This window comes from Cryptomeria japonica, chromosome 2, assembly GCF_030272615.1.
Source record: "Cryptomeria japonica chromosome 2, Sugi_1.0, whole genome shotgun sequence".
Taxonomy (NCBI): domain Eukaryota; kingdom Viridiplantae; phylum Streptophyta; class Pinopsida; order Cupressales; family Cupressaceae; genus Cryptomeria; species Cryptomeria japonica.
In genome coordinates this window covers 21,225,939-21,251,651 of record NC_081406.1, presented here as the reverse complement: position 1 = coordinate 21,251,651, position 25,713 = coordinate 21,225,939, and the positions used below count along the sequence as shown (strand labels likewise).

At 35.1% G+C, this 25,713-nt stretch overlaps 1 long non-coding RNA gene across 1 annotated transcript; it reads left to right on the top strand.

Annotated features, from left to right (window-relative positions):
- The first annotated feature begins 352 nt into the window (after nt 1-352).
- LOC131859971 (uncharacterized) lies at nt 353-5,706 on the top strand. The gene is made up of 4 exons (XR_009359535.1): nt 353-696; nt 1,199-1,251; nt 2,076-2,262; nt 5,537-5,706. It is a non-coding gene; the product is annotated as an uncharacterized LOC131859971 (long non-coding RNA).
- Nucleotides 5,707-25,713: the final 20,007 nt, after the last annotated feature.

Genomic DNA, 25,713 nt, shown 5'->3' with positions numbered 1-25,713 from the left:
AAGGACAATTGACAAATTATTAAAAATTATATGAGCTCCTTTAACGAAGGTTTATATACTATACATAAATTCAAAAAGACATTACACTTAGACAAAACAATTAAAGTTTCCTAACAAAACAATTATGACTCCTCACTTTAAACAATATTTTATTAAATTTCATTTTTCTATTTTAAAACAACACTCAAAATAAAATATATAACTTATTCACTTGATCTATCAATGAGACCACATGCTTAAGAATCAATTTTTATAACAATCAAAAAATAATATTATACTAATAACAACTCAATAATTATTAAAAATTACAAGCAAAGCCCAAAATAATATGCCGATAGGCAATTCCTTGTGGGGTTTGACCCCCACCGGAATTGTCTCACGCCGCGAAAACGCAGATTTCCCATTGCCGGCGTTTTCTTCCCGACAGGCTTTATGCGACAGCGCATGCAACGCGTGTTTGGGGTTTAAAGTCCGCTTGTGGTGTAGATTGGTTTGGCTTCCTGCATGCGGGATGCGTCTTCATCCCGAATCGTATTGGTGGCAGCGACTGCTTAATCATTTGGATTCGGCTCCCCATCATTTATTGAGTGACAGTTAATTGCAATTGCAGGGCAAAAGAAGGTAGGAGCTTGCAGAAGAAGATCAAGTAGCAAGATTGAACGCTCACGAAGACTGCAATTTGTTCGTTAAGAGACGGTAAATACTTCTAAACAGGGTATTCGTTTTTTTGTGCTTTCAGAACAAAATTTATGATTGTTCATTTCATTTCGTTTGTAAATCGCAGAGCTAAAATAAAGCTTTTAGTGTTAGGGTTCGTTGTTCGTTGGTGTGCAAAATGCTCTGTCGTGCCTATAAATATAGTCTTGCTGTCTGATTATTTTTGTAGCAGGATTGCGTATGGCTGAAACTTCAAAGGCTTTTAATCTTGCGGTTAGGCCTCATATTTGAGATTTTATGGTTTCTTGGGGTTTCATAGGATTTGATTTTCACTATTTTGTGCTGTAATCAATTTTTTTTGGAGATGCTTTGTATGACAAGCGTAATTTTTTTTATTTTGTTTGTAATAGTTCTGTATGCTTTTTTTTTCCTTGAAATATTAAAATTTAGTTGTGATAGCTTTGTAATGTTTGCAGTTCGTTTAAAGAAACAATCATTGAAATAAATTTTAGTCGTGATAATAGCTTTGTAATGTTTGCAGTTCGCATAAAGAACATTGGCGGGCTTTCTCATATTGAGATCACTCATGTGATGGTGAGATGAAAATGGTTTTGTTATTTGGCTGTAGATTCTGCCATTTATCTCTTTCCTGCAGGTTTCAAACATAGAAATTTATATGCGCAGCAGTATAAACAATTTTTTATGAGCTGTGCTGGTTTTTTAAGTTGAGATATTCCGAGCTTCATTTTTAAAGCTTGAAAGTCATTTTCAGGCATAGAAGAGATCAAAAGATAAAATTAGTGGCCGTGATAAGTTTATCCAGAACGTGAAACTGGCGCACACAAAGCGTGTAACGGTGCTCAAGATTCCGTCGACCGGTTTGGGGTTGCTCTTAAATTCTAGGCTTGGCTCTGCATTACCACGAAAACCTTGTTGTCTAACTTGTAGTGAACTCTACATTCTGTTTATAAGAGGTCTTCTCTGATGTTAAGTGTATTACAATCTGCGACAACTAATGTATTAACCAAACCACGTGTATTGTTGCATCGTTAGGAGTCCTATTTTTTTTCAGTCATTGACCAAATTTGTAGGTACCCTTATTTTGCCGAATGTCTTAGAAGATTCTCCAATTTAGTAAGAGAATGCGTTTGAGTTACAGCAAAATTTTCGGCCATTTACAGCAGGAAAAATATTTTATTTGGGGCAGCTTTCCTTGGATTTTGCTTTTCTGGTTTGTAATCAAGTTTCGTGTTGGCTTAATGTATTTCAATTGCAAAATAAAATCATTTGCTTTTGACATCTCACGCCCTAAATCGTCGTAATATTGTTGTACATTCATGCGAAACAGTAAAACAATTTTTCGCGAGGTAGTGAATGATCGACTGAATGCGTTTTGCTTTTGTAATGTGGATGAACAGGCAGCGCGAGGTACGAATCGGATAGTCATCGGATTACTTGAACCTGTTGTGAAAGTGTATTTTGTGGTAGATCAAAGTTCAACTCATGGGAGAATCTTTAAAAGTGCTTTATTCAGCGGAGAATTCGAGACAAAGCGCGGTGCCAAAAATTAGTGGTGGGTAAAAAAACCCATGAAGTAACAATCAGGTATGCCTCTGACAAATGTCTTGTCTTGTCCTCAAGTTGCTTTAATATCTGTGGTACTCTGTTCCCATTAGCTTTGAAATTTTCCTAGTGCAAAATTTTGAAATAATGCCCTGAATTAAACTACCTTAAATTATCAAAATAAATCTTGTTACTGAGAGCTTCTAATATTTTTGGTTTCAAATATTTACCATTAGAAGTTTCCCCATGGTGGCATGATCCATGTCAGAAAAAAGGTTAAACCTTGTTTTGAGTGAGGTTACAATAAAATCAAATTGAAGCTAAGTATGCACGGAAGATCCGGATTTTGTTTTTTCGTCTGAATTAGCATTACTAGTAAAACGATCCCACTTCAGTTTACAATAAAATTAAATTATAATTAAGTGCCTCACTGAAGATCAGCTTTTGGTCTTTTGGTGTGGATTCATATGTACATGTACAATGCTCCTACTTCAGTTTATGAGCGTGGCTAGACAGGCAATTTGGTGAACCGTAGATTTAGGTTAGGCAGCAGGTGAATCAAAGACCTCACTTGTTTGAAGTAGAGGAAAATTTCAAGATGCATATCTATATTTGTCTCTACTCTCTTCTAGATCTTTGCGGAATTGTTGAGCCCTGCTTTGTCTATTATAAGCTAGCGGTAGTTTAACAGCCACATTAACCTATAAGGGTCATTTGTGGACATTGGTAAAATTTCTTTCTTTCTGTATTGTGTTTGCCTGCTATTGAGCAGGAGTTTTGTACTGAATGAATGCTGCGATAATGGATGTCCTAACCTAGTGAAGATCAAAGTTTGGTATCGCTTCAAGTTCAGAGGGAAAGAGGACTTTTATTCAGATCAGTTTTAGTCACTTTTAGCCCTATGAAAAGATTTTATTTTTACATTAATTGTTCTTACACCAGTAGCTGGCGCTGTTGCAGCGTGTAGTGTACTTTTGTTCCAAATGTTCGTGATCTAACATAGAGAGAGGGCTTGTATTCAGATTACCCGTAGCCCTATGATGACGTTTCATTTCACATTAATATTGTCCTTCCACTGGTTACACTCGGCACTACAAAGCTTGTAGTGTACTCACTTCGTTCTAAGTGTAAATCATCTGAAATCAACTTAGACCATTTAGAACTGCCACTCAAATAGTTCGCATACTTGCTTGGAATTACCATGAATATTCTTGATTTGATTTTCTGGAGGTTTTATAGATCATGAGATACTATGTTCTTGACTTCACATCGCTACAGATAAGGATTGGAGATTGCACCGTCCACATGTTTGATTTGTGTCATTAAGGATTTTGGATGGTAGTGGGGGAATATAATCAATTGTTGTCTGATTTCAAATTTTCGATAATACTGTCCTCGTAACCAGTGTTTGAGCATTTCTATAGAGCCTTCCAAAATTTCAATGCAAGCATTACCTGTGTTTACAATTTTGAAGGTGGCTAATTGTTTTAGTTTATCATATCTTTTCTTCTTTGTGATTCATGAAAGAAGCAATTCAGTGTTAAATTTTACATTGAATTTTTGTACAATAAAGAACCGCAAGTGAATTATGGATTAAATCTATAAGCAACTAGATATACTTTCTGTACTTGATTAAATCTATAAGCAACTAGATATACTTTCTGTTATCCTGTCTTGCTTTCTTCTTCCTGATGATGGATCATGCAGTTTGATGGATCATGCAGTTTGATCTAAAATGTCAAGGAAATAACTTACACTTATGGATTAAATCTATAAGCAACTAGATATACTTTCTGTTATCCTGTCTTGCTTTCTTCTTCCTGATGATGGATCATGCAGTTTGATGGATCATGCAGTTTGATCTAAAATGTCAAGGAAATAACTTACACTTATGGATTAAATCTATAAGCAACTAGATATACTTTCTGTTATCCTGTCTTGCTTTCTTCTTCCTGATGATGGATCATGCAGTTTGATCTAAAATGTCAAGGAAATAACTTACACAGACAGCTGTTACCAGAAGCATGCACAATAATGTTATGGAGTGCGGAAATCATGTCTACAACTGCAATTTTTTCACAAATAAATAAGTTAATTAGAAGAATAAAAATAAAGTCCTTTAAGCTCAGAGACTGGTATATGCTACTAACAATGATGCATATTACTTCCCTACATTGAGAATTACAACATCCAGAATGGTTATATAGTATATATGACTGCTCTAAATTGTGAATTGCAATGTTCTCGTTTCCCCTAAGTTCTGTAAACTGGAAATTTTAGGAGATTATGTTTGTGATTTTTTGTTTTCCCAATTTCATAGATTAAATTGCACTTTAGATGGAAGAATTTTCCAATTTCCCATAGCAAAATTGGACATGAGGTAGAACAAATTTCCAATTTCCATACAAATAGGTGACAAATTTAGAGAAGGGTATCAATTGAGCCCTTATAGCTCATAACTTGGTACAATGCCATAGGTATGCACGACTGCCCTAGATCTTCTGGGATGTAGAAACACAAACATTTAAATTTGAATATTGATCACAGACTGACAGAAAGATCGCACATGATGCTTACTTATAGCAGTAAGCATTATGGATAACAAGGATCAAAAGTTCTTCTAAAAGATTGATATGAGAAAAGGGTAAGTCAATGGCTTTGGATCTAAGTGAACATTCAATAGCATCTTTTGTGCAGAAAGTTACTTCTATCATAAAGAGAGAGGATGAATCGTAGAAAAGCAAATGCCTGGACTAGGTTTAGCTTATTTCATATTGAGCAAAGCTTGTCTGTCTACACAGTACAAAGAGTTCCATTTAACAATGAAGCTCATTATAAGTTGTTATAGAGTATGCCTGACGTCCTCTTTATTTATTTAGTTTCGTCAAGCAAAGGGGCTACTTCATAAAGGTTGTCAGCAACAGATCTTTTGAAACAATTTTTGATTTTCTTTGATACTTATCCATAAGGGTGAATTAGAATCTGTGGATTAGCAATTTTTGGTGTGAGTACATATTACAGTTAACAATCATATCATGCTTTCCAATCTGTAAGCCATTTCTGCAATGTTATGGAAAAGAGGATCTTGCATTTGTGTTAATCATTTCATATTTATCAGATCCATTATATTTCTGAGTTTGTCTCCTTATGTTGCTATTCCATTTAGAATGAACTTAATGAAGTGATATTTGTGATTTGTTATTCCTTATTATTAGCTGCAGTTTTTGAAATATACTAGTATTGAATGTGTCTGATATTAATTACATGTTCTGATTGCTTTACTGTGTCTGCAACTGTTATTGACGGATTGGGACAGAGGACATTCTTTTATTAGCCAAATTGTGGATTTTCATTATGAAGCTACAAAATAGAAGGAACCAGAAATTGCTCCAGTTAAAGTCTTTTGAGTTCTTCACTTGAAGGATATAACTTGTATGCTATTTGTTAATATCACATGCATATTGACAATGAATTTTGAAAGCACTTTGATTTTCATTATGAAGCTACAAAATAGAAGGAACCAGAAATTGCTCCAGTTAAAGTCTTTTGAGTTCTTCACTTGAAGGATATAACTTGTATGCTATTTGTTAATATCACATGCATATTGACAATGAATTTTGAAAGCACTTTGAATTAACTATGTGTTTATGTAATTTGTGGTGGCAGGTGTGGGCAGAAACAATGCTTCTGGAGGAGATGGCACGGGAATCCTGTGCTGTGACTGTTCTCACTATAGGACAGATGTTTTCTATCTGAAAATGTCTCCATTTCTCTTCGTGCCCACATTCATAAATCAACTCAGGAGAAAATCAGGCCTTATACACAGGGGATGCTTGTTATTCTTGAATACCATTCTTGATGGGTGACAAAAAATGGAGAGATTATTGGGCAGGTCACCAATTATCTCCTTATACACAGCGGATGCTTGTTATTCTTGAATACCATTCTTGATGGGTGACAAAAAAATGGAGAGATTATTGGGCAGGTCACCAATTATCCAGTCATTGATTTCAGCAAGGATAAGAGAGTCCACTGATTTGCCATTATTCATACTCTATAATTTTTTTTTTAAATCTCCGAAGAGACAAGAACCAAGAAATAACAACAGATTTAATTACTATCGGCAGTACAAATTGGACCTTTTCCAGGTCCAACCGCTAGTATACATAAATTCAAAAAGACATTACACTTGGTGACTCCACTTACACGATAGTTCATATCAATACAATGAAAAAGAAGCAAAAACTTTTCCCCACCCAATGCCTTTTATTTTACAAACCTTACAAGCGAAGTAACTCCTTAATCTTGTTCAAACAAAATTGTTGTAATTACCTTGATTTCCAGCGGGTGTGATGGGACGAAAGAAGCCGAAAACTTTTTCCTTAACCCAGCGTACGAAATTCAATATCTTGGTCAGTAGATCTGAACCGACACTATCGTTTGAGAGCAGGGGAACATTCACTTCAGATAGCTGTTGAGAGGTGTTCCGTAAAGGAGGAATTGAAGGATGGATGTTGATTCTTACTGTATAATCTCTCATATGATGTGTAGGTGGAGGTGGAGTACGTTTGTACTCCCAAGTCCTGTTTGCTTGTGCTGCGCCTGCAACTGTTGTTGAATGGTGGTGGAGCAATGGTACTGGTGGAGGAGGGATGTTGATTCTTACTGTAAGATCTCTGAGATGAGGAGGAGCAGTACTTGTAGACTTGGGAAGAGTCCTGTTTGTTGGGTGCTGGACTAGCAATGGTATTGGTGGAGGGTGATGACCACCACTGCTGGTCACATTGCTACCATTGATACCCACAAGCCTGAAACCTCCCCGTACACGAGGAAAATAGTTGGCACTGGAATATTCTCTTTCCAAGAGCGGATCACTCAAACTGGAGAAGAAATCCACCGATCTTCTGTTATGATTGGGCAGAACCCAAATCACCTTCACTGTGGGCACTCCGGCTTTTCTCAACACCCATAGCCTTCTATTGTCCAGAGACCACAGCACGCTTTTGTGTTTAACCACACGCAAAGGCATGAGGTCTGCTCTTTGAATGTATTTTTTATGGAATCTTGGGTAAATCTCAGCTTATTTGGGCAAGCATCACATTGAGCTATTGGCTGTGATTGTTTGTGGAAACAAGTTGAATTCGATTCATGATTAACTTTAGCAGGGATATCGATTCTTACCGTACAAGTTTTGAGATGTTGGGGAAGTAGAGGTGTGGTCTTGTTTGCGCCTGCAACTGCTGTTGGGTAGTGGTGCATTCGTATTGGTGCACGCGGAACCCCATCACTGGCCCCTTTGCAACTGTTGATACCCACAGATCTCACACCTCGTACACTAGGAAAATAGTTTGCTCTAGAATATTGTCTTACCAGCGGATCATTCAAACTCGCGAAGAATTTCTCCGACGATCTGTTATAATTTGGGAGAACAAAAATCACCTTCACTGTGGGCACTCCAGCTTTTCTCAATACCCAGAGCCTTCTATTGTCCAGACACCACAGCACACTCTTATGTTGAACCACATTCAAGGGCGTGAAAACTGCTGGGCTCAACTCGTTGTTTCCAATCTGATCGACTGCGTCATCTATGCGCTGATACTCATAAGGCTTTCTGAATGTTTTTTTAATGTAATCTCGGGTAAATCTCAGGTTCTCTGGGCAAACATCACTGTGAGCCATCGGCTGTGATTATTTATCAAAACCACTTGATCAACTGCACTTCAACTTGTTTTTTGTTTTTATTTTATGGTGGAGCGACCATGGACATGGTGGGAAGTTGCAACGAATCCGTAAGCAAGTGGATGTATGTGGGGTTACACTTCTATTGTGAAATGTGTCGTGGGAGATTGTTTATATCAAGTTGAAAGGTCTAAGTGCGGGCTTAACTTTGACTGGGATTTATAAATGCTAACAGCGAAACTTAGAGCAATTTTATATAATATAGGTCTACCTAGCCATCAATTTTAACTTCCTGGAGTATCTTGGCCATGGCCTAAATCTTTTTCTTTTTGTTTCTCCCTTTATTTTTAATATTATCTAATATAAGCTTAGGTTTTTATAATCATCAATTTAAATTAGGTGGAGAACCTTGGCCATGGCTTAAAATTGTAGGTTTCTATAAACATTTGAAATTATAATAATTTGGTATACAAAAAATTAGATTCTATATCAAAATTATTTAATGGAGCAAAAAATTTATCATTTCACATGTAAAAAGGCATTTCAAATCTAAAATCAAGTGAATGCAATCATAAATTTGACTTCATTAATTAGTAAAATGTTATCCGTAAAATGTTATCCGATGTAAAAGGCTCAAGTAAAGCAACCAACATTAGTCATGAGTCCATTGCCAAGCCCTCTATGTAGAAACACAAATCCAATTAAAATGAAATAAATTTTCCAATTTTTTACATGATGGGTATTTTAGATTAGAAACACCAAGATGTGTTAGATGGTTGCCAACAAAAAGACCTTGTAGTATATCACACCAACCAAAATAACCAATCTTGGGCTTCATCGATGCTTTATAAAATTTGACTATTTGACCCCACATGAAAGAAGGATAGTGTAACATCCATCTCAAATTTAAGTTTAAAATCATTGAAAAATCAAATAAAAGATATTTATATTATTTTATAGGATTATGATTATGAAAAGGACCATCGATATACCAGTTATAGTCTTTCAACCAAAGCTTAGTATTTAATTTATAGAATTTTTGTACGAGTGTTGAGATGTTATGACCTCAATTATTGTTTGGAATGTTTCTTTGTCAATGGGACATAAATTGAACTTAGTCATGATTTGTGGCCAATAATCCCAAGTGGAGTTAACCTTGGAATATAGATCTTGCACGTTCTTAAATCCTTTTTTAAAGAGCTTAAAGGAGTCCATCTAAGGAGATACATCGGTTGTCTGTGATGGAAATTGGATGTAATAAACTATATAGTAGGAATTTATAGGCTTTATTAAGTCATGATCAACTAATTTATAGGCTTTATTAAGTCATTATTAAGTCATGATCAACTATTTGATAATCTAAATTTAATGTAAAACACAATACCACGTTTGATAACATCAATGGGGCCTAAGCCTCTAGAGTCCTTAGGCAGAAAACAAGTATCCCAAGAAACTATATGGAAGCCCTTGTTATAGAGTGAATTTGGTATGTGACTTTTTTCAAATTAAAAAATTGTGTTTATTATGACCTTTTGGTCAAAAAAGAAGACTTAATTAAATTACTTATACCTTTGTTTAAAATGGAGATAAGCCAAAAGAGAGATAAAACAAAAGTTTATCTAATTACTCTTAAAGATAAAATAAGGGTAAAACGAAAATGTTTAAAAACCTTTGGAAAATAAATGATTATTAGGTAAACAATAAAGAATTAGTATTCATGTGTCCACCTTTTATGATGCTCAATTGTTCCCTTGAGTCATTCAACCCACTTGCAACATTGCTAAAATCAATTTGAATAACCCAACAATGATTCCAAAATAATAACCATACACAAGGTTAGGGATTATTGAATGAAAGAACTTATATCACTTTAAAGGAATACATATGTTTTCTAATCTATTGTAGGTGGAATTTGCAACAAAATAAAACACCTATAACACTGGTGAAAGTGAACTTTCATGCCTTCTTGAATAACTAGACATTAATACCTTTTAGATATAACCATCATACAATGTTTTTAGATTAATGGACACCTAGTGGTGTCATGGACCGTAGAAAATATAAGGCCATGATCTTAGAATACAATTTTGATATTATATTCCTTGTATTACTATATTTTAAATTAGCATTGAATGATTCTTTTCCTATTAAATAAAATGTATTGAGTAATTTAATGAAATGTTCGTGAAGGTACTAAAATTCACGTTAGTAGCCATTAGCCTAGTACAAACTATTTTGTTATCTAACGCTTCTTGTGACTTCATGAAGTTGATTATGTATTCAAGAAAGATGTTTTTTATCAAACAAGTAGTATATGGTCAAAAGGTTAGATATTATTTGGTTAAAAGGTTAGATATTATTTGGTTGAACCTATACTTGCATTATATTTTTTATTAGATTAACTTAGAGTAAACATACTCCATAATCTCTTTCCTTAGAAATATTTATTTTATTCTAGACATGTACTAGAAGCATTTTGGACTCAATGTATTTTGTTGAGATTTTTATTCACTTGTGGCACTTAGTGAATTGGGTGTTAGGTGTTATGTGCCACCCCAAAATAATTTGTGTTGAGATGGAATGGAGGATGTTGTAAGTTATGTATCAACCTATGAGCTATCACTTATAATTGGTAAGACTATGTAGTTTCTTTTGGCGGGTTTTAAATTATTTTGTGACCTATCAATGTGTGTTGTGCATGTTATCTTGATAGTTGATTTTTGTTGAGAAGGATATATAGTTTTAAACCTTATGGTCCTCTATCTTGTGCACAAGTTGTCAAATGTTAAGCTATTGTACAAACTAAGAGACTTTTCTTGAGGAATAGGCTTTATCATTATTTTTTATCATCATTGATAAATTAATTAAACTATTCTTTGTGATGTGCAATGAAGACATGGAATAAAAAATCCATGTTTATGTAAAGTCATTGTACAGGCTTCATCGTTAACCTTATGTAAAAGTGAACTTATTATATACAGTAGTGTTATGCAATAATTCTTGGAGAGTGGGGTTTTACATGTGAAGCCACAACCCAAATCCATTTGTTAACCTATGTTAGTAGCATCATAGTTGCAATTAGTATAATAATAGTTTAGTACCTTCTTAAAAATTAACAATGTGCCAAAACACTTGTGTGTCTCCCATGCAAATCAGTTTAGCTTAGAATTGCAATAGTGTTAGGTTTGGAAACATTCTAAGAAGATTATTTGAGTATGAGTTAAGTGTTAAGACTTAACTCATTGTGGAATTTATTCTTAATTCTTAAAAAAATATTGCTATGCAATTTTAAATATCTCTTTCTTTCACTTAAAATTAGCATGACACACTCATATCATCAATATTAGTCAATCACAATTGAACTAGAACAAAATATTGATTGAATAATAATATAGATAATATAGAGGTACATATTTTTCTTGAGATTAGGAAATAAGGTTTTTTAGTTTTTCAAAGGCCCCAAGAAGAGGTCAATTTGTTAATGGTAACATTCTCATTGAAAGGAAGGGACCTATTTGATGGTTCAATCACTTGTGGCCATTGCTTCTTGAGCTACATTCCTAGATTTTGGTGCACTGGAACCAAATGGTCTCAAGTATTATTTAGATTTACCCCTACGATTATGAATTCTTTGTTATTTGTTTCAAATCTATTAAGGATTGAAATATTGTTTTGCATATGGGTGTATAGTGAAAGGAAGCTAAGTTGCAAAAACCACTTCCTAATACTAATTTAGTGGGAGAGAGAGTGCAATTTTTTTTACAATTATTCTATTACAGAATTAGAAACACATTTACAAGTAGATAATAAATATGCATAAAGATAAACAAAATGAAAAAAAGATATGTTGTGGGTAAAACCCTTCCAGGTGAAAATCCCCACACTCCAAAAGCTTAGTACTTTGTATTCCAGTAAACTAATGATTACAATACAATATCAACACTTAGCTTCTTCAACAAGATCCAACAATTAACAATCTACAATCTAGATTAATTTTGGTAACATAACACTTCACCTACAAGCATAACATGACTAATACTCTCCAAGGCTACCTTTCAACAAAAAGGAAGCTTCTAGATGAAGAAAGAATATGGGGTCGTGCAAAAAATTTGGCCCCTAGTTTTTGGCCACCAAAAAGAATACAAATGACACATGTACACCTCCAAATGACTCCCCATTCAAACATCTTAAGTTGGGCACCCAAAATTGGGTATGTGCAGGATCATGGTGTGCCAAAATAGGCCCTTAAGTGGCAAAGAAATTTCAAAAAATCAGAGTTATGCAACTTGACATGAAAATTTGAATAAGTTGTAAACATTACTTTTAACATATGTAAGACGAGAATCTATAGAAAAATGAATGTAGTTTCTAAGCTACTGGTTGTTTTTTGAAAAAAAAAAACCTATTTGATGAAAATTTCAAATTTCAATGCAGTGGTACTAAAATTTTAGAAAAAGATAAGAATTAGACGTATGTCAAACCACCCTAATCACAATAAAATCATTATATTTTTTTATAATATTTATAATATAAGTATTAGACTCATGTCCGGACGCGACACATATTTTTTTATAATTTTTTATAAAGTAAATAATTATTTATGAATTTTTTACTACAACTTTCAAGAAATTCAGAAACTCCTATGCCTGACCATCTTAACTTGGTCAAATACTTATGAATTTTTGTTTTTTTAATTTTTCCCTGTAGTAGATGGAGCATAGGATGTGATGCATGTTTCAGATTCAAAAAATGTTATACCGTTTGAAAGTTATGAGTGTTTTTCAACCAGTCTATCAATCAGGACTATTGTCAAAATTCAATTAGAAAATAAATAATAATTATTTATTAAATTTGAAATAAGACAAGCCTTATATTGTTGGAAAGCTGAGAACATCCTTAAATAGCCTTTTTCATTTTATCAATTTTGGCTACAAAAAGAGTCATTAGCCACCAATGTAAAGTCTGGAAAATCAAGGAATATTGAAAAACACGTTTTTTCAGTTGACTTTCAAGTCTTGTCACTTCCAAGCCAAATCCCAAAGCATTCTCGAGCCAAACTTTGAAATTTGAAATTTGTACAACAAAAATCGGATATCTGATTTTAATAAGTAAATTCACTAACTAAATTTTCACATAATTAATCTAGTTTACTAATATATTAATATATAATATTTTAATATATTATTTTATAAATAAATTAGTATATGATATTAGGGAGAGAGAGAGAGAGATTAGGGGAGAGAGATGGGGGTATATATATATATATATAGAGAGAGAGAGAGAGATTAGGGGAGAGGGAGAGATAGATTATGGGTCCTATGGTGTCCTAAGGGGTCATATTGTGTCCTACAAACCCTTAGGACACCATAAAACCCCTTAAGACACCAAATTGTGTTGTTATGGTTCATATTGTATTCTAAGGGCTCAGATTGTGTCATATGACCCCTTTAAGACACCATATGACCCCTTAGGACATAACATAACCCTTTACGACTATATACAATGTCGTTATGGGTCATATGACCCCTTATGACACCATATGGTGTCGTTAGGGGTCATATGGTGTCCAAAGGGGTCATATTGTGTCCTACGACCCCTTAGGATACCATATGATCCCTTAAGACACCATATTGGGTCATTATGGGTCCTATGGTGTCCTAAGGGGTCATATTGTGTCCTACGACCCCTTAGGACACCATATGACCCCTTAAGACACCAAATTGTGTCATTATAGGTCATATTGTGTCCTAAGGGGTCATGGGACACCATATGACCCCTAAGGACAACATACAACCCCTTATGACACCACATTGGGTCATATGGTGTCCATAGGGGTCATATTGTGTCCTACGACCCCTTAGGACATCATATGACCCCTTAAGACACCAAATTATGTTGTTATGGGTCATATTGTGTCCTAAGGGGTCATGGGACACCATATGACACTTAAGGTTAACATACGACCCCTTATGACACCATATTGGGTTGTTATGGGTCTTGTAGTGTCCTAAGGGGTCATATGGTGTCCTACGACCCCTTAGGACACCATAGACCCCTTAAGACACCATATTGGGTCGTTATGGGTCATATGGTGTCCTAAGGGGTCATATTGTGTCCTACGACACCTTAGGACACCATATGACCCCTTAAGACACCAAATTGTGTCGTTATGGGTCATATGGTGTAACTAGATTTAAATAAGAGTAAAAAAGATAAATATGACACTTGATTTTATCTAGACAACTAAGACTTCTAGAAGAACACCTAGGAACTAAGTAAATTTAACATGTGAATAAGTCACCACTAGGAATCACATAGGTAGAAGACCGTATTCACACCAACACCCCCTTAAGTGAAAATTAGGGAGAAGTAATTATTATGGGTACCAACTGTAGACCCCTAAAAATGTCTCATTGATCATGTACTAATTATTCGTCTAATTAGTTAAATAATTCTTTAATTATTTAATTAAGTTAATTAATCATATTCTTCTAATTTCATATTTCCTCATCATCTTACTAATTATTCTATTTCTTATTCTTTCATCATCTAGTCATTCAACCATTTTCTAAATATTAATTAAATATTTATTATTTAATTAATTATGATTTAATTTCTTTAAATTAAATAATCTTTATTATTTAATTAAATTCAATTTCTAAATAATTAAATTATTTCTTTAAATTATTTAATTAACTAATTAACTCTTCCATTTCCAAATCCCCAAATTCTAATTTCATTTAATTTCATATTCTTCCTAATTTCTTCCAAATTCAATTACATGTGCATGATTCCAAAAATCAAATTGAAAATCAAAGTCAAGTTCTAAATATATTCAAATACTAAATTGAATTAAATAAATTCAATATTTGAATAAATCTCATGCAAAGATTAAATTGAAAATCTAAGTTAAAATTCAAGCACATGCTAAATTAATTAATTCAATCAATTAATTAATTAAATCATTATCTCTCCAGTCTCTATTTCCATCTTCTAGTTCTCTTTGCCATCCTTTTTATTTCCTCCAATCATTCTTTTTTCTTCCTTTAGTCAGCTTTTTCTCAATTAGTTGACTCCATTGATCTATTCAATCTATTCTGTTTCACCTCCAAATCAACAGTCCAACTATCAATCAACATGTGAGCTCACCTGAGTTCCACCTCTTGATCATTCTGTTACACCTTTCAATCAATCTCATCCAAAAATCTATAAATTAAGCATTCAATCTCCATCCTCAACAATCACGAACTTTGAATCTTTGTGTCACTTGCAGGTTGCCAGCGTAATATCTGAGAGCCATCATACCACAGAGAAGAGAAGAGCAATGGAAGCTATATGCAATCTTGGAATAGGGAGTTTGATTTGAATATTTTAATTCCTATCTGCTTGATTGTGTTATTTCATTGTTAGTTTGTTAAGATTCTTTGATTAGATAGGGATTCGTGATTTCTCTTTGTTTCTAATTGATATTTGATACTTGTTATTAAGATGAATTTTGCATGCACACATTTTGGTGAACCCGACATAAAACACAACTAATTTACCTTCTCTGTTCTCTGTGTAATTTTTGTTGGTCATACGGATTTTTGCATTTTTTTTAACAGATTTTGCATGGATTTCGGGAATAGATCTTTCATCACGCAATCGCGCTTACATCGTCACGCAATCGCATAGGCATCGCCACACATTCGCTCTGATAGGGTTACGCAATCGCCCTTTCCAAGTCACACAATCGCCCTTTCCAGATCACACATTCGCAGGGAAAATTGTTGTTTAATTTCTTATTTTGTCTGATATTTGATCTGTCTAATTCTATCTAAAATTGTGCTAATCTGGAAACAAATTACTTCTATTTCATGATTTGATTATAACAATTTATGGCAAGAAAGGTACAGTTCAGGATTTCAGGTGCAAGAAGGGTGAAAGAACAAAGAAGAGAAGCCAAATGCTATCACAAGGTTCTCCAAGCAGAAAAGCAAATACAAGATTCTGAAGAACAACTGGTCTTTGATAGATATAACAACTTAGTTCTTTCTTATCAAGTTAAATATGATCTAATCAATATTGAATGGATGATGAGAGATTTGGCAAGGGCCTCACAGTTGGTTTTGTAGGTTGCTGATCAAGTTTAGTTTTCTTTTATTTTTTATTTTTTTAATTTTTTGTTGTCTACCTGTCTGTCATGCAATCGACCTGTTTTTATTATGCAATTGATCTGTTATCATTATGCATTCGGTCTGTCAGAATTATGCATATGCTTTGTAAGGTTCACGCATTCGGTCTGTAAGTATCACGCAATCGAACAGGTATTGTCAGGCATTCGCTTTTGTCAAATTTTGAGTTTTTGTTTTCTATTGGTATGATTTTACTACTAATCTCCTATTTTATAGCCTATGGCAGATTTACAGAAAGGATTAGATTAGTATTTTTTCATGCATCATCTAACACTTCATCTTTTGGTGCTTAAAATCAACAACAGTTAAAATGGACATGCATGGATAATCTCACACTTCGTTGTTTGGTGCTTAAAATGAACATGGGCTAAAATTGACATGCATGTATCTCACACTTTGTCTTTTGGTGCTTAAAATCAACAAAAAGTTAAATTTGACATGTGTGCCTTCATATTTCAATTTGGTGTTTAAAATGGACATGCACATACGTATTCAACACCTAAATTTGGGCTATGAAACGAATGTGAATCAGGTTGCATTAGATTAAATCATATTTCTTTTTCTTAAGGTAAAGAATTTTTATCGTGTTTGGGGTGGACCTACTGTTGCATTAACCAACTTTCCACCCACCTTCGAGGTCTTGGGAGAAAGGAGGAAGGTGACAAAGACATCCAATTTTTATTTTATTCTACATAGTGAGGGGTATCTTTGACTAGGGATTTCATCGCCCCACAAAGGTACTTCAAATTGGGATGCGTTGGGGATATCATCTCTCCTAGAGCACTCTCGAGTAGGTTTTTCAAGCCGCTATATAAGTATACTAGTCAAGCAACTAGAGTGTTGAGTGAATTCGACATATGTGGGGGTCTTCCCTGCATCGATAAGCTCAACTAAAGTCTTAAGTGGCTTGCTCTGAGAATCCATCATTGGATCGGGATCCCTCGAAACCTAATACTACGAACCAATTTAGTTACCAAAAATCCTACATTCAGTGATTTTGGGAGTGCGGATCGTACCCCATAGATACCCTTCATGTACCTTACACTATGATACAAAAATCCCTCGGCTATAATATCTTCGGATCTTCGGGGTAAGAGAGACTGGCATGCCCGAGAAGTGTGTACCATTGAGTGGAGCCAGTGTTGCCAGATTCTCTATCTGTTCATTTTGTTTCGGTATTTTATTATAAGGGCCTCATTGAATGGTTTCCACTTTCCACCCTAAGATTGTATTCCATGCTTTTTTATGTATCATTGTGTTAGACCAATATTGAGTTAGTCCTTTGGGCTATTTCAGGCCCTAACCTACGTATCTCTGAATTTTCTGAGATTGTATGAAAATTGAGTTAGTCAGCTATACATACCTCCAAGGAATTGTTCTCAGATTTGGAAAACTACAACAACTTGTCATACACACGAAGTTACAGAAAACAAAGTCCATTTTGAAACCAAAAACTCAAAAAGTTCAGAATACTTGTGACCTTAGGAAGTCCTAAGTCTTTGCATAGTCCCACTTACATCCTCATTATTGTCCTAAGTCTTTGCATAGTTCGCACTTACGTCCTCATTTATGTCCTTACTATCATCCTAAGTCCTTGCATAGGTCTTGATTTAGGTCCTTACCATCGTCCTTAGTCTTTGTATAGTCCTCATTAACATCCCCATTATCATCCTCATATACGTCCTTGTCTAAACTTCATATACATCTGTCTTAGTCCGTCATCATTTGCATAATCATCCTAGAAATTCATACCCCAAACGTCCAAAACACAATCAAAGGATCAATCAAACTTTACCTCAACTCAAACAAGTTGGTCAATTTTAATCAAACATTGTCACATTCAGAGAAATGGAGAAAATATCTTACATGTTGTGATCCTAGGTCCAAATCAAACAAGCAAAGATCATGGATTGGCATTATACATTTCATAGGGAAGGTGGAGGATTCGTCCCTTCCATTCCTATTCTATCGTCATCCATAAAAATATTAGCTCAACAAATCAAAACTTTGCAACAACAAGTGACAGACATGGCTAGTCCTAACAACCATAGGGTTTGGTTAGAAAACATGATGAGAGAAGTGATGACCATGAGGGGATCAATATTAGACCAACCTTCTTCTTCTTGTGAGACCATTCAAACATGCCAACCTTCATTCTTCAACAAAATCATTCCTACCTCAATTCAACCAACATTAGAATCATGTAAACCTTTTGTTTCTTTCAACCCACTACATCAATCATACAAAATCACATCAACCCAACATTCAAAGTACCTCTTTCAACCAAAATCAAACCCCATTCAACCAAAGTCCAAATCAAAATTCATATCAACCCAACATTCAAACCTCATTCAACCAAAATCAAACCCCATTCAACCAAGGTCCAAATCAAAATTCACACCAACTCAACATTCAAACCTCTTTCAACCAAAATCAAACCCCCTTCAACCAAAGTCCAAATCAAAATTCATTCAACCAAAATCAAACTCATTTCACCCAAAATCAAACATCTTTCACCAAAAATCAAATCCCTTTCAACCAAAGCCCAAATCAACCATATCTATCCACCATTTCATCATCCCCTGAAGTCACACAAGAGCAGTCCACATCATCTCCATCTAATAACACAACCTCCCAAGGGCTATCCATCATACAAATCCAATCTAATTCAAGTCATGATTCAGAGGGTCTCATTCAAAATCCTTTCGCATCAGGCCAATGTGTTGAAACATTCCAACAATTTCTCATGCATTTCCAAACTCCTTCCCCGTGTTAAGAGCATGATCCAAAATCGGAAGAAATGAGTCCTGAAACAAATAAAGATCAAGAACAACCACTTCCATCCTACCCAATTTTTGATCAAGATCCCACCGACCAAGAATCTTATGATGATCCCCTCGCTCTTTTCTATTCCATTCATAATCAAACCCTTCCATCTCAAGAACAAAGTGTCCTTTCAACTCCCATTCAACATCCACCTCCTAAGAAAGATCAAGACATCCCTTCCATCCTCCCTAATAATCCCTTTACAAACCAAGATCAAATCATACCTTTACCTTCACATCCTAAACAAGATCCCATTATTTCTCCAAATCTTGATCAAGATCCCTCCATCCATTCATCTCCATGTCATAATCCTCCATGTTCTTCACAATATTCCCTCTCAAACAAACTTACCATTTCTCCTAGTGATCCCAATCCCTCTACACAAGTTGTTCATGAACCCCTTATCAATGAAATCACCAATCCAGATCATACTACACAAAGCAACTAGTCAACAATTGTATGTGTGTCATCATCAAATGTTAATGTAGGGACAAAAACAAGCATAACACCTGCTCATGTGACAACTTCAGAACTAGAATCAATTTACCTCATACACCCACACTTGAAAGATCGGGGGAAAGATAAATACCACAGTTGGATTTATTTGAAAATGATAACGCTATAGGTGAATTCAGGGGTCCTAGAGGTGGATTTCCCTTTGATGGTCCACAAAATCCAAAAACTAAAGAAGTCAACATTGAAGATGCTGAATGTGTACACTTAGTTGAGTCCTTATATCCTATTGGAAAAGACATCTTTATCTGACTCTTCAAACAAAGACCAATGAACTACCTACACAAATATTATACCTAAGGGTTGGGTTAGTTTAGGTTTTACTTTCCGCATTGCATATAATATTATTCAAAACATTGTATTACATATAGTTTCTTTCCAAGCACCATCGTATTCAGAAGTTGCATTTATAAAGTTTTTGCATTTTCATATAGCATCATCAATAAAACAAGGCAATTGTCCAAGTTGGTCATCTGTTTGCATTTAAGAGAAGCAAGGGTCATCTCCTTTCTTAGATATTCAGACATGAAGTCTTCGAGATCCTAAGGTCATTTGTTTTCAACATTACCCTATGATGATGCTTTACTTATGGTTGGGTAGTGATTTCACTATTTGAGACTTGTTAACCCAAAATCTATCAATTGCTATATCTCAAACACAATAAATCTCTAATTCAATCTAGATGCCTAGTTGATCATATGACTAGTGAAAAATCTAAAATTCTACTTCAGCACCGCTATAATTGTCACACCCTAGTAGGTTTCATTACTTACAAGTCAAGGCAAGAAAATAAAAAGAAAAAAAAGAGAGCTATGCCAAATTCATCTCAAGGCAAAAAAGCAATGATATATAACTGAAATATCATGCATGCAAGTGCGACAAAACTCTTGACTATGGGAACATGCAAGTAACTCCATCTAGGCTATGAACGCCTACTGGCAATGGAGAAATATTTGAGAAATTACAGTCTATAACCTTGTCGGAGCTCTAAAGACTTGCTGGCAGCGAGGCTCTATTCGGGATGCTTTTGAAGTTAGGATAATCCATGTAGCTAGTCATGTGGGATGCTAAGGATCTTTAGTGAACACAAGAGAAGGAATTAACTCATCTGCACACACATGGACAAAAGAAGATCAAAGTTTCAAGAATCAATGGGGAATTTTTCCGCGTCTCCATTTGTAAATCCTAGTCACTAAGTGTGCTGAGATGAATGTTCCAAAGGGCCTTAGGGATCGATTGATCGCTTATCTATGAAATATTTTGCACCTCCATTTCAATTGGTGTATTACAAATGCTAAAAACAAACACAGTCAACCTTGTTCGAATAGGAACTGCATCTTCATCATGCACATTGCATTCACATAGGTCATGTCAAAAATTCATTTGTCTCCACATACATTCTGTAGATCATCATGTCATACAGGTCTGCACACTAGGGACATAACTGAAAAAATCCTAAAAATCGGATAAAGTCCTGAAAAAATCATAAAAATCATATAACTTCCTTCAACAAAATCCAAAAACATTGAAAAACTCAAAATCCAAAAAAAAAAAAGTGACAAACCATGAAATACCAAAAACATTCATATAATGTCCTGAAAAAATCAATCAGAAACATTCAAATACGGTTCTAAAAACAAAAACAAAAAAACATTCATATAATGTCTTGAAAAAATCACCCAAAAACATTCAAATATTGATCTACATAATCCAAAAACATCGAAAAAGCTCTTGGAAAAGAACTAAAAATCGCAAATCAATCAATCAAAAAAGAAAAACTTGCAATAAAATGTCTCGCAAGAAAAAAAAATACCCTGGCAGATAATCTAGAATGCTTCGCACGAAGTTAACAAAGGATACGACTATCCAGTCAAACATCTGCAATCAACTGATCAAACTATCTTATCAATCATATCATATCCATATCAAAGTGATCATTATTTTGTCTTAAACAGAAGAGGATACACTCGAAATCAGACAAGTCAGTCTTAAACGGGGTTCGCAACTTTCTGAGATCATACATTATCAACCATCACATCAAGCAACTGAGAACAAAGGTACAAGGTCAGTATAGCTGCTGAATTTTGTCCGGGTCAGTCTTTATCTTTTATCATTTGGCGATAGATATTGTTCCTATGCTACTCAAGGATGTCCACAAGTGACTAGAGGAGCTATGATGGGCATTATCTTTTTCTTTGTTTGTTGTTTATGGTGTGAACTGATGAAATTCTAGGGAAATTTCTCTAGTGGGTGTCTGTGATAGGAGCATTTAGCTATTGGATGCCACACATACCTCGACCCCTCGCGTAATTCCCAGAATGGAGGGTTCACTCCTTGTCTGCTACGTGTTTGTTTCTTCAATGAGATATCTTTACATCTTGGTTCCTTATACCCTGATGTGCTAAGCTTCATTGTTCAATAATAAGGCTCAGTGATGAATATATATTGATGCAATAAAATATGTGACATAGGTTCGTGATTCCTTCAATTTCATTCTCATCTCATTTGCTTATTAATAGTTTTTTGATTTCTCATCTTCTTTCTAAGTCGCATTCTTTCCAACATTCTTTCTATCATCAATTTTTCTTTTTATCATCTAACTAACATTTCTTCACAGTGTATCTAAGTTAAAATTGGTTCAGCCATTATCATACAAAAAAGCATTCATTATAGATTCCATTGCATTCATAATAGATTTCATTGCATTCATTATAGATTCCATTGCATTCATTATCATACAAAAACATTCATTATAAACTCCATTACATTCATTAGCATCATTAATACATACATGTACTACCATTGCATTCAGAATCATAGAGAATCAAATAGATAAGCATCATAAAACTCATAGCATCATATAAGCATACATGGAAAATAAAACATAAATAGATCACTATCAAAACCTGCATATCATATATATATACAACTCAAAAATGATACTATGTGTGAATACAATAAATAAGCCCGAAGGCTCAGATAACATGATAAAAAAAATGTCTCAACCAACATTACCTCTATTAGCAGGTGGATCTTGTCCACTAGATCCTGCCCCAGGATGTCAAGGTGTTCCCATAACGTCACCACTGCTAGTCTATCATGAAGAAGATCTACTCGATCTCCTCCCCATAAATGCACTGAAGCTAGGCTCTCTCTAACCCTCAGGGATGACTCTCTCATATGCTTGGCGATAATAAATAGACTCCTGTGCAGCAGTGAAATACCTATCTGTCTGGTCGCCCGCATCTATACCTGCTCTAAATAGCGACTCAAAGGCATCCATGGTGATCTGACATCTCCGCACTGCCTCATCTCTCTCCCTCTAGAGATGATCTCTCTTAGCCTCAAGGGCACCATAATTTGCATGGTAGGTCTCCCGCTCGACATCTCATCTAGCGACCTCATCCTCCAAACTCTGGACCCACGCTTTAAGAGTCTACAACTCATCCTCCTCACCAACGTGTCCTCTCCCACCCTTTGCAATAGGCACATCCTCCAACTCTATCATATCCTCATCATCATCTCCACCCTCACTGCTCGATGACTCAGAAGAATCATTGCTATCCTCACTGCTAATAGACTCGGTGTCTCCACCAATGTCTACATCGTCATCTCCCTCACCTCCCTCACCTCCCTCACCTCCTCCCTCATCTCCCCCAACTCCCCTCTCATCTCCACCCTCTCCTCCTCCTCCGTCTCTCTCCCCTACATCTATCCTCAACCATTGTCTAGGATGCTAAATCTGTTGTGTTGTACTCGGAATAATAGGATCAATCAATGGCACTGGCCTGTGCCTAGCAAACCATGCATCATACTCCGTCGTCATCCTTGGATCCGCTACACCTCTACCCCAACCCCAGAGTAACAGCTAAAGAGAACCAAACTCAACAGAAGCAACATGTGGTTGAATACAAACACCTCAATCAAATACCTCCCGTGATACGCAAGCAAAGTAAGGAGTAACCATAGGTGTCACCTGTACCTCACTGAATTCTCTCAGAACCCGCCCTGGAAGATACATCTCGATGATCCATTGGATCTCAAAGGTCCTACCGATCAGATATCTCTATTGTCAGCAGAAAGGCATGTGCACTACATCATCTGCCCAACCGGGGAAATCTAAGTATGGTCTCCAAATGAAATGCTGCAAAATATCCAACTGATGCCTCTAGTACAAGGTGTTACCTGAACCCCTGTGTCTAATACTTGATGTGTACCTGAAAGCATAAGGCTCACTAGGCTACAAATCAACATGAATGACAGGCCTCGAGATAGAAATATGCTCCCATGCCCAAGTTTGGAGAAGAGTAACACCACAACTGATAGATCGGTATCCTAGATACACAATACCATGCATCTGATAGTATAACATGGCCAGTAGACAAGGACCCCACAAATACAATCGACGATGAACAATCATATCATGGAGCACTCTGCCCCATCCAACTGGAAATCCATGACCTTGTCTGTCAGGTATCTGTAAACCACAGACAACATCACATAATACAATAGTCATGTCATCATAGTCTAATCGAGCCCAAGGGATGTCATATCGGCCACTGATCTGCAAATCCTGAATCTCACACTCGAAAAGTGCACATAGTCCAGCAATGCCATCATCATGGTCATATACAACTCTCTTGCCATGAATAGGAATACAGAGTATACGCCATACATCCTCTAATGTGATGGAAGCCTCACCAGTCGGAAGATGGAAAGAACAAGTCTCAGAATGCCACCGCTCTATCAAAGTTGTAATCATGGCCCTATTGGCCGTAACCTCTGGCAAGTGTAAAACATGATATAGACCAAGCTGTCGAATATGCTCAATCTCCTCATTGAGTAATTCCGCACGAAGATCAAGTCCACTGGGTTTGCTCTATCGGTAGTATAACACTCCAATGTTCTCCTGCAACGAGAAAATGTTGAAAATATCAAATATCGAATCCCAAAAAACAAAAATATTTTCAAAACGCATGACAAAAACTACATGTACAATGAATGCGTGATAGTTATGACTAATGCGGTATAATTATGATTCTTGTGTGACGTTTAAAGCTAATGCGTAATGACATGAGCACATGTGTTACATTAAACACTATTGCGTAAAGAAATGAGCGAATGCGACATGTTTAACACGAAAGCGTAATACTTAAAGCAAATGCGTAGCATTTAGAGCATTTGTGGTACATTAACAACGTATGAATAAACATCGACAAGCGATTGCATAATATAATGCAAAAATTGATCATGGAATTTTTTTTGGAAAATAGCACAAAAACAAGTAAAATATCAAGAAAAATAGGAAAAATACCATGCCGCCAGTCCCAGAAGGTCTCTGATATGAACATACTCGATCAGACAGATGCAATCAAGCTCTATAACCAGCCATGATGATCAAATAACTCGGAAGAAAGCACATAAATTGCAGAGAAAGCCAAGAAATTACCAAATTGCAAATGAGCAAATGAAAACCTAAAAATCTCTATTTATAGCTCAAAATTAGGGTTTTTTGACACCTTGACGCCCATCGTCCCCGCCAACTTCAAATACCTTGCAGCCTACTCGAACGATCTCAAAATCAAACGAAACTACACACGCTTGCTCATTACACTGATATCGAAATCATGGTCTCAATTTTTGAATTTTCTGACCACCTTTTTCGATGGGGCATATTTACACTATACATCAGTACCAAGGCATATTGGGGCATAATTTTTCGTTTTCTTTGAAACAACGTCATTTCGACATTGTCTCAAAGAGAGGCAAATGTATACACCTAAAAATGTCTCATTGATCATGTACTAATTATTCATCTAATTAGTTAAATAATTCTTTAATTATTTAATTAAGTTAATTAATCATATTCTTCTAATTTCATATTTCCTCACCATCTTACTAATTATTCTATTTCTTATTCTTTCAGCATTTAGTCATTCAACCATTTTCTAAATATTAATTAAATATTTATTATTTAATTAATTATGATTTAATTCCTTTAAATTAAATAATCTTTATTATTTAATTAAATTCAATTTCTAAATAATTAACTTATTTCTTTAAATTATTTAATTAACTAATTAATTCTTCCATTTCCAAATCCCCAAATTCTAATTTCATTTAATTTCATATTCTTCTAATTTCTTCCAAATTCAATTACATGTGCATGATTCCAAAAATCAAATTGAAAATCAAAGTCAAGTTCTAAATATATTCAAATACTAAATTGAATTAAATAAATTCAATATTTGTATAAATCTCATGCAAAGATTAAATTGAAAATCTAAGTTAAAATACAAGC